At 37.1% G+C, this 10,743-nt stretch overlaps 1 long non-coding RNA gene across 1 annotated transcript; it reads right to left on the bottom strand.

The window, feature by feature from the left end:
• Nucleotides 1-401: 401 nt before the first annotated feature.
• On the bottom strand, nt 402-6,100 carry LOC137850142 (uncharacterized). The gene is made up of 3 exons (XR_011092297.1): nt 5,820-6,100; nt 650-825; nt 402-512 (listed from the first exon to the last, which is right to left on the bottom strand). It is a non-coding gene; the product is annotated as an uncharacterized lncRNA (long non-coding RNA).
• Between the last annotated feature and the right edge of the window lie 4,643 nt (nt 6,101-10,743).

Below are 10,743 nucleotides of genomic sequence, written 5' to 3'. Positions count from 1 at the left end.
CCTCTGCTTGCCCAACTTGTAAGTATTCAGTGCAGGGGGGAGAAATAAGCTTTGTAGCGCCAAGAGTTTCCTGCCTGCTGGCAGACAGCAACCCTATTCCCAAGGGAGGCTTTGATGTATTTCCATGAAAGTCGGGGAGCTAAGTGGAGCTGATAATCTGCCCTTTTGCATGATGCTCCAGAAGTTACCTGAACACTCACTAACTTAGGAAACAGTGTGGGCTCTTAATAAATAAGTCATGCAATAAGCCTTGTACCATTTATAAGTAATGAAAATGGAATGTGCCTGATAGCACAGATCCATTGGTTAAAAATAATGCTTTAAAAGGACACTGCTACAGTCAATAGGCCACAAATATGAACTTTATTCTTACCCCTTTGTAAGTGTGTAGGTCTCATAATATTAACTTACGTGTTTGAAGAAACCTTATCTTTCCGTAGCAAATAAAGCAACATTGGTTTTGTGAGGAAAAAGAAAATCCAATATTAGTATTTCTTCAGTCATGAGCTTTCCTGGGGAATAATAAATAAGGCGTAAATCAGAGAGTGATATAAAAACAAAATTAATATCCGGATTTTTTGCTAGGTCATTATAAAACACACAACTACATTTCTTTTCATGATTTGAAAAAGAACTTCAGGTTACTCACTAAAACTGTAATTTCAGACTTCAAGGCATGTACGTATGTCCCTTCTGAATGTGATTTATGAAAGAAGCAGTGGGGTTTTGTGTCTTCATGAAAGAAAGGCACTTCATTTACTGTCTTCTGAATCTGATGGCTCTGTGTGTAAAGATATTCTGGCACTATCAAAGGGCAGCAGAAATCTGCAGATGAAATACAAAGACCAAAAGTATAAGTAAGAAGTACTTTGAGAGTATGCTATTATTTGATTATTTAGCAGCTGAAATAAATAAAAATAATAATAACAAATGTGTGAATATTTACATTTTTCCTACCTAATAGCCTGAACCTTGTGGTAAAGTCAAAATTTCAGACAGAAAACTGGATACATTTGGTTGTGAATCTTTGATTAAAAAGAATGGCTAGATTAGTGTTGAGTGGAGGTGTCATTTTGGAAAAAAATGGGATGCATTTTATAATATTTCATATGATTTCCAGAGTTCTATTTGAAAACAGAGTTACTTTTATATGGTAAATGTTTTAATAGTAGGCTTCAGGAGAAAATAGAATATGTTTATTTACTTGTCACTTTTAAAAACAATTTTATAGTAACACTTTGAAGAACTATTCAAATTTACTGTTGTAGTATGGTGAGTAGACCAATATGGGTTTCAAGATGTACTTTCCCTTTTTTTATAGTTAAGAAAATAATAATAATTAAAAAAAAAAAGAACAATCCTCACCTTCCTTCATGCAACTTATTTGTTGAAAATAGGTATAATCATTTTTGAATGAAATTATTCATTCTTTTGGTCATTCTGCTAAAGAGCAGAGGGTTTTATAGGCATACTTTGCTGGCTGTAGTTCAGCAGGATGATTGTTCTGTTAAAACATGGGAAACAAAAAATATCACTATTCAATAAAGTTTTAAAGAAGATAACTAATGACAAAGGGTGTCAAGTCAGCACTAAATTTCTGAAAATGAAAGCCATCTGTCCATTATCCTTTCACTGAATCCAGCTCCATGTATCATTTTGAAGCATTCTGTCAAGCTGCATCAGTCACCTCTTGTTATGCTGCGCCCAAAACACGCAGAGACATAGTGCACACTGCCTAGAGTTGTGCCTGCCCCTACCCAGCCTTTCTATAGTTTACTGAATGGCCAACTTTCCATCCATGTTTTTAGTTCATGATCCTGCAAACCTTAAGAATACATTTTGGTTCCAAGGGCTTTAATAAATTCCTGCTCTGTCATTTCCTGGGCAAACTCCCACTGACTTCCCAGGAGGTTTGCCTGACTGACAACTGATTAAACACAGAGTAAAAGCTTCAGGGTTCAGTCCACTATTTTCAGTGTGACTAAGAAGAACTACTTACCTTTATACAGGAAGGAAATACATGACATTAGGTCATGCTTCTGCAGGTATTTATCACTAGACCTACAGCATACAGCTTTGAGCAAGTGACATAATTAATCCACTTCTTTAAAATAGACTCACATTACTTTAATACAAATGCTGTGTTTTTCATCTTAAAACCAGTCTCATTTAAAAAACAATGTTAAGGAAGGCACATATTTTTCCATCTTCTTTTCAGAAGAAAAGTGGCTATTGTGTCAAAAGGTTTGAAATGTCTTGCAACATAAAAGGGGAACAACCTGTGAGGAAAATTGTCTTATCAGAAAGTTCTAATTGCTATGCAAGAAGTTTTGATATTTTTGCAATATTCCTTTGCATTAAAGAAAGAAAGATGTACTCTTGCTTGTGATGGATTTTCAATGGACAAATTCAGTAAAAATAAAACTTTAAAAAATGTGCCTATGTTAAAACGAAGATTAATTTGGCTTTAACTGTAGGTTATATAGGCTCTCAACACCTCTCAACTTCTTCATATGAAATAAAAGAAAGGAAAATAAATTTTAAAAAATTGCTCTTTTGGAAAGTTCTTCCAGGTATGTGGCTAATGAAATCATGAGTTTCCACCGTAATTTTCTTAGGAAGAGAAACCCTACAATGAACATAGATAAGATATTTCAAATGTTATTTATTTGTCTGTAGTTCATCATTTTAGGTTAGATGATAATGAGAACAGAATAGTTTTAACAGAATATAGTGGTAATTACACTTATCTTGAACCCCAAGCTATTTTGTCAGCTTTTAGAGTCTAATGAAATGAATGAAAACTCAAGTTGTTGTAGTCTTCACTGCCAGTTTGAGCACCATTAACTACCCTTGATCAGCCAACAACACATTGGATCATTTTGGGTATTGGTGTACTTTAGAAACTTTAAACATTTATCAACTTTAAACATTTAGAAACTCTAACTTTTTTCCATGTGAATTATTTTAGACTAGGAATTACTTTAAATATCAAATACCAGCTCCAGATGAGAACCCATTGTGGTCCTTCCAATTAAAATAAATAAATAAATAAATGTAATCTTACATACTGCTTTGAAAATCTACGTATACTTGAATCTGTCTTCCATGTAACATGTTTATAGAGTGAGCAGTACAAATCTAAGGATTTAAGGTTTATTAAAATTTGTTAGAAACTGTGGTTGGTACACATTATAATGTTAGTTATAAGGCAAAACAAAACAAAATAAAACAATAACAGCAACAACAAAACAAACCACCCACCCCTGCTTTAAACCTTTAAAAGCTTCCTGTTCTAGGGCTGGAGGCACTGAAATGCCTCCCTATGTTGCTGTTTTTCTCTTTTCTTTGTTTTGTTGAAATATTTTAAGTCCCTGAAAAAAAATAGTTACTTCTGTTATTGCTTATTGCCAAGTGCAAAGATCGACTAGTTCAGACATTATGAATTTAATTTTTAAAAAGATATACAGTGGAATTTAATGATAGATATTTTAGAGATACTTTCTTCATTCCCTTCACTGTCCTTTTTGTATGTGGTACTGTTAATCTCTATTTTCAGTATGAATCAAAGCATTATCACATTACGGCTCAAACACAGTTAACCTGGAAAAAGCCTTGGAAGGGAATATTAAGCCTTTAGAAGACTCATCCTGCAAAGTGCAATAAAGCAATGAGAATTACCTTTAGTCATAAACTGTAAATATTTGAGAAGCCACCAACCAACTAAACAGGTAAAGAAAAAAACCCTTGCAGACTTTTTAATTATCCTCTTTTAAGTATTTGGCCATAACAACCATTTGCTGAAAATACCTTTTTATTCATGAAGAGCACAGAGGATCTATCTTTATCATGGAGCACCACTCAGTAGTGAGAATGTGAGGCTCCCCTTTGCATGTTCTCATTTCTGGTAGGCTCACCTACCTGACAAGAAACCACTGTCTTTTGGAAAAAAAAAAAAAAAAAAAAAAAGGAAAAAAAAAAAAGAAAAAAGAAAAAAAGACAAGAATAAAATCCCCAAATGGATTTTAGACTATAAAGATCCATTATTATAATTTAGGCTGACCATCTGCATAAAACACATTGGATGACCCATAATTATCTTAATCATAACTTCTGATCAAACTATAGTATATATTGCTCAAAAAAGAGGTCTGTGACCAATTTGAAAACAAGTGATGGAGAAGCAACTATATCCATTGTCAAGTTGTGCTCATTACTGATTATCCACAGTGCCATAACCTGTATATTAACTCTCACTTGAATTTGCATAATTTCAGCTTCTAAATACTAAACTGAAGACATTACACATGGTCACATTACCTTTGATTTCCAATCTAGACACTTGAGATTGCAGCTGGCCAGACTATTCATTCTGAACAGTCATCAGATATGACTCTTTTCACTGTTTATATTTGAGAATTGATCCTGATTTTTATGGATTTGTAGTAATTGCTTAATGAATGAGAATCTTGGACATATTTGAGCTGGATGTTATTGTGCAAATGCTGGCTTCAGAGAATTTTTCCTCACTTCACCATTTAGTTGCAACACCTCCATGTTTTGTGTGTGATTGGTCAGATTATTAGCTATTTTAACAAAGATGTGACATGCATAAAAGCTGTAATTCCTGCCTCAATGAGCTTATGAATAAGTCTCTGATAGAAATGTAACTGTGGGGCATGACAAAGCAATAGACCAGAGGAAAGACCAGCAAATACAAGACATAGCATGATGGATTGTTTCTGTAGGTAGATTAAAGGGGATACAGAGAACCTGAGGCTGTTTCAGTTACTGATAGGCAGGTTTTGTAAGAATAAAAATAGAGGTTTTGGATTAGCATAAAGAAGACACTGTGATTTGGGGAGTGTGGAAGAAAACATAGATATAATTTTCAAAACAGCCACAAAGAGACTGTATGAAAGCTCACATCTTAAGTGCAGACTCTACAAGGGTAAGATGAAAAGAGCCTGTCCATAAAAAGCACTACACAATATACAGCAAAGAAAGCTATGTATACAGCTTGCCTACTGACAGTGCCTATATCTCATAGTTAGAGAGGCCCATAGAGGGAGTGTGAAGTGGCTACACTCCTAATTTAGGCATCCTCGATAATCCCATAATTACACAAGATGAATTCAGGACCTTGTGCCTTTTAATAATGCAGCAGTAGCCACAATCTCACCCTGCAGGCAGAGAGGCACAGAAGTGTAAAGATCAGCCAAGGCTTCAGCACATAACCTCCCCCTCAGCTGGGCTCAGAGGCTGATCCCGTTCTGGAGGTTTTGTCCCACTCCACAGGCAGACTGTGCTGCCTTTTGTGACGGAAACACACTAAATGTGTCACTAGGACAGGGACTTTGCTACTGGATTGGCTTTGTCCTTATGTTACATGACCTCTCCTTGCACCAGCTGCCTGTGCTGGGTGATGTATCTGAGGTGCTTTGAAAGCCAGAGGCGTCCACACTTGCTCTTTTTCTGTCTTGAACTCAGAACATCCCCACCCGTGAATCATGCACCCAGCTGGTACAAAGTGTCCAGGTGGCCAGGTGGAAACAGCCTGAGTGTGGCTTTTGGTTGTTTGCCTAGAAATAATGTCACACGTGAATTTCCATCTCTGCTCCGATAAAAGCACTTCTCCAGGTGAATTAAAATTGATTGCATGAATATTCATAGGCAAGGAAAAAACATTAGTCTGTACATAACAGGATTGCACATTCTTGTTTGCAAATAGATTTTCTTAAATATTAACCCAGTTCCTCTTGAGACGATAAAATCACCACTCTCATTTTTCCTCTCTCCTTTAATATAAATCTGCTTACCTCACATTCCTGTGATATATTTCCACTGATGTGTCCCCCATCACCACGGTCGTCAGTGCACTATGCCATGCTATAGAATGATGGCAGTATGGCAGGCCTAAAATTGTTCTTATGATCCTGTTTCATTCAGGAAGCTGACATAAAATGGCCTGTCCAGGATGTTTTGAATGTCTGGAGCAGAACAAGGAGTTAACTCAGAACTCCCACTGCCCCTGCCAGTGTCACCTCCACTAATTTCTTATCGAGTCCAGGATCTTCTTTGACAAGACCTCAGATTTTTCTCTGCCACTTTGTTCTGCCAAGGGAAAATAAATAAAATGTGTTTTTAGCCTGCTATACTAACAAAGCTAAAGTTATCAATCTCTACAGATTTCTGCTGAGCAGTCTTTTTTGAGAGGCAGCAAGCCAGAGTTATACCAAGTTGTACCAAGCAATACAAGGAACAAGTGGGAAAATGCAGATAGTGTGGTGTGCATAGAAAATATTGGAAGATGTTGTATGTATTGCAAGGGAAGCAAGATGTCCTGAGATTTCATTTCAGTAGGTTATTTTGCCCTGAACCTGTAATTCACATCATGCCTTTTTTTTTTTTTTCTTTTTCTTTTTCTTTTTCTTTTTCTTTTTCTTTTTCTTTTTCTTTTTCTTTTTCTTTTTCTTTTTCTTTTTCTTTTTCTTTTTCTTTTTCTTTTTCTTTTTCTGGATTATAGCAAAGTTTGATAGCTATCACTAACTTTTTTTTTTCTTTCTTTCTGAAATTTTACTAGTCTTCTGTAAGACTAAAGAAATTAAATTTATTTTAAAAGAAGGAGAGGATTTTCCGCAATATCCACAGCTTGCTCATGCTAGAGAAGCAAATAAGGGCAAAAATTCAGAAATACATCTCTCAGATGTATTTCGTCATTTCTCTCAGATGTACATCAATACATTTCATTATGTAAGTGATAGCAGGTTTGAAGCTGCATGTATGCAAGGCAACAATGGTAACCTGTAATGTCATTAATGACACACTTAGAACCATATAAAAGAAATGTAATTAAAGTCACAACATAACTACATGCGTAAAATGTAGCAATAACGTATTACGCTATTTTTGAACTCATTTTTTTTCATAAAATTACAGAAACATAATTCACAAATGTAAATAACTTTATCATTGAATCCCTGGTTCATTTAAAATAAACCCATCAAATGCACCAATAAGTCTTCTTACCGCAAACTGAGTTCTCTTTAGAATCTCTGAGAAATGACAGGAATTTACAGACTGATACCAGACAACTTTTATTCACAGGACAATCATCTTTTCCCAAAAGCAGTTCCAGAGAGAAGTTCCAGAAAGAGTTAACAAGACTGAAAAGCCTTATAAAAATGAAAAGTGTTTAATTCAATGGAGTAAAATTTCAAGATTTTGTTTCATTTTTCCTCAACCGTAAACTCTACAAGTTATAAAGAGACATTTAACTTGAGGTAAAGGAATGAAAGGATCAATATCAATTTAGGTTTTGAAAAAATATTTTTGAAATTTATAAATCTAAAATCTAAGCTATGTATAAAACTCAGCCCCTTAGCTCTAATCTGCTTTGATTGGTGATTAATTTATTTTTACCATGATGGGCTTAATAGTATATAGGTTGTTTACACTAGCTAATATAAATTCAGCTACATGGGCTCCAATGAACAGATGTTCTAAATCTGCAATGTTGATGAGAATGCTCATTAATAAATGGATAGATTTATTCCTGAAAAGTGCATTCTGGCATTTGTTTTATTTTATATATATATATATATATAATTTTTTTTAGATTCCTTATGGAAGTCTAGTTCCCTTTGTCTTAAATTAAATGAAATTGTCTCAAATGTGTCACATGACAGACTATAGCAATAGCAATATGATTGTAATGAAGGAGCTAAATACATTCAGTAACTTCCTGACAGATTTTATTTTTTCATTGCTTGAAGAGGTATTTGTTATAGCTTTTTTTTTTTTTTTTTAACTTAATCAGTTCAAATAGTTGAGTAAAACAAAAATGAAAGAAAAATACCCCCATAATCTACTGAATAATAATCCCATGTGAAAAAAAATAATACATATTACAGGTGAGGGAAAAGACAAAGAGGGTTTTTAAACATAATTTTAGGAGAGGTCATCTCAACATTTCTACTTTACTTGACTGAAGTGGTCTGTTTAGAGTATGTTATGGAAAATGTCTGACCTGTGAACTAAACCAAGCATTCTGCAAAAATTGCGGGATCTTTATTAATGTAAATTAGCAAGCCCAAATATTTTGTTGCAGAGGGGTCAGTCGGAAATGCTGTAATCTAATTACTCTTCAGTTTCATTTATGTGCACAGACGTTTGCTCCTGTAACAGGGAAGACTATTTCTTTTGGCAGCCGCCACAATGTGGAAGCCGACAGTATTTGCCGGCTGATAATAGGACTAATGTGCTGGCGCCCTGACAGAGGGCACAGGAGGGCACGCTATTAGATAAGTGTTTCTGCTACATTACCCAGACAGCGTTGCCCTTCACAGAATGTCCCAGCCACTGTGCGGTTTGATACCGCACAGCTATAGAATGCTAATACCAGCCTAATTATGTATTTTGGCTTCCTTTTTGGCAATGGTCGGTGCTTAAGCAAAATTTAGTGCCATCTTATATGCTCCTACAGCTGGATAATTAAAGGGCATCTCAGTTTTCAGAACGGGAAACTAATGATATGAAGATCAGTGGCTATTTAAAGAGTTACTTGGTGTGCTCAGGGAGTCCTGACAATTAGGTCTGTTTTTAGACACAAAATATATTTGGTAACAAAAGGATGGCTGTTTGCTGCAATTTAGCCAAATTTCTTCCTCCCAGGTTAACCTCCGTGTCACACAGGCTTCCTTGTGCGTTTCCTAGCAAAGAAAACTCTGTTGGTTTTACGCTGAATTTGCAGGGTGCACAGTTTGAACATGTGACAAGCAATATGTGATAGAGCGTCAAGAAGCTCAGAATCAAGACTGCATTTTCACTAAATGACACAGACCGATAGCAAAGGAACAACTAGACACTTGCTCCTGTCCCAGAGGAATACGATGTTCCTGCTGATCAATTTAAGGAAGTCTCTGTGCAGTACAGGATATCTTAAAATGAGATAAATCTGCAAAGAGGGTGAAAGTATTAACTTGATTTATGGACCAGCTTTCTACCTTGTCCTCATGGGCACCCAGCTAGAAAGTTATTTTCAGTTCTTACCTCTTAGTGAATATCAGCATAAAGATGTCCACAGGACTCAGCTGGGAGCTGCTGGTGTGTGAACACCCCCTGAACACAATGTGGGCACTAGAAGCTCGCTGACTTGGCCTTGAATGTATGAATGAAAGCCTGGATCTCAGTCTCGTGTCGAGTGTGAATGCAAGGAGCAGGACTTCACCCACCACACACTTACAGTGGGGTTAGTATTAATTTAAAAACATGACTTTAGCAGCATGCGACACTTCTGCATTCATATTGCTATGTCAGGAAGAGGAACAGAGGGCACACTCCTTTCGAACCTCCTGTTCCCTGTGCTGCAGCAAGGGCAAGATGTGCTGGCATCACATTGCTTGTGGGCAGGTGGCACCCACTGCTGCACCCAGGGAAGCCTCTCGTGGCCTTAGAAGGTTCTCTGGCTCCCAGGGAGCTGGGTGAGCCGCGGGTGACAGCCCGTCATGCAAAGCAGCTGCTCCTCCTGCTCCCCTCACCGGCTGGCTCCCGACCCCGAATTCCAGCGGCATTCCGGCCCCGTAATGTTTACACGGAGGGAGGGCTGGCAGCGTGGGGGAGCCAGGGCTCAGTGGTGCACGCTCTGCCTCCCCGCCACCATCTGCAGGGAGACAGGCGGCTGGAGCGGGCAGAGAACAGGATGGCTTTCACCACAAAATGGTTTGCCTGATGACAGGAGTTACTATGCTCTGCTTTCCAGTGGCCCGATATCTATCTAGAATATAAATAGACTCATATCTCCCCTTTACTTCCATATGGGATCCACAGCATGTGGCGGTTCAAGTGACAAAAAATTCCTCACAGGCTGTTTTGTATGTCCTGGATCTAGGTATGTGTATTCATGGCTATAACCCATGTGGAGGCTTGGTTCCAACTGATCTTAAAGCAGCCCTTTCTCAAGCAAAACTGCTAGAATTAATGTTATAGCTGGTGTCCTCAGCTGTTCAGTCCCACAAAGAAGTTTCTAAAATAATTGCTCTTCTGCCTTCTTCATTCTTATTGTTTGACTTCTGATCTATGGCTTACTGAAAATAGTAAGGAATAGCCCATCAGTGCAGCTAACCAAAATTCTTTAATTCTGATACCTATTAATGCTATGTAGCTTATTTGGCATTGATGGGCACTGTATGCAATTTATGTGGTCAGCTCTAAGAATCAACTGATAAAGTATTTTATAACTATATATTTATTGACAGGAAGTCAGGCTCACTAATTCCCTTTGAAAGGAGGAATCAGTGAGTGCTTATCCATCCTAGAATGGATAAAAATTACTAGGAAAGCATATCAAAAATAGAAACAAAGGCACCATCAGATAAACTCTGACAAAGCACTATGTTTGAATACTATTACATCAATTACCAGTTTGCATCATGCTTAACAGCAGCCAGCATTAAAAATGAAAATGCATCGATTATCGTATATATTCATTTGCTCACCTGTGTGCCTAAGAATATTAAAAAGAGAAGGATAGATAATGAGGGACCACACTATCTCATTTTTAAAGTTTTGCCTTGTGGTTTTCAAAAGGGAAGCCAAACTCCAGTGCACCTGTGACCCGAATAGTGGAAGGGGTGTAGAGTTATGGGGGCCACTCTGATCTCTATACAGCACTGCTTCTGCTCCCGCTGCTCCCTGCTCCTCTGTCCCTGTGTATCTGGCAGCAGCTACAACCTCTTGAGCAGA

This window comes from Anas acuta, chromosome 1, assembly GCF_963932015.1.
Source record: "Anas acuta chromosome 1, bAnaAcu1.1, whole genome shotgun sequence".
Classification (NCBI taxonomy): Eukaryota; Metazoa; Chordata; class Aves; order Anseriformes; family Anatidae; genus Anas; species Anas acuta.
This window is presented reverse-complemented; position numbering and strand designations above follow the sequence as displayed.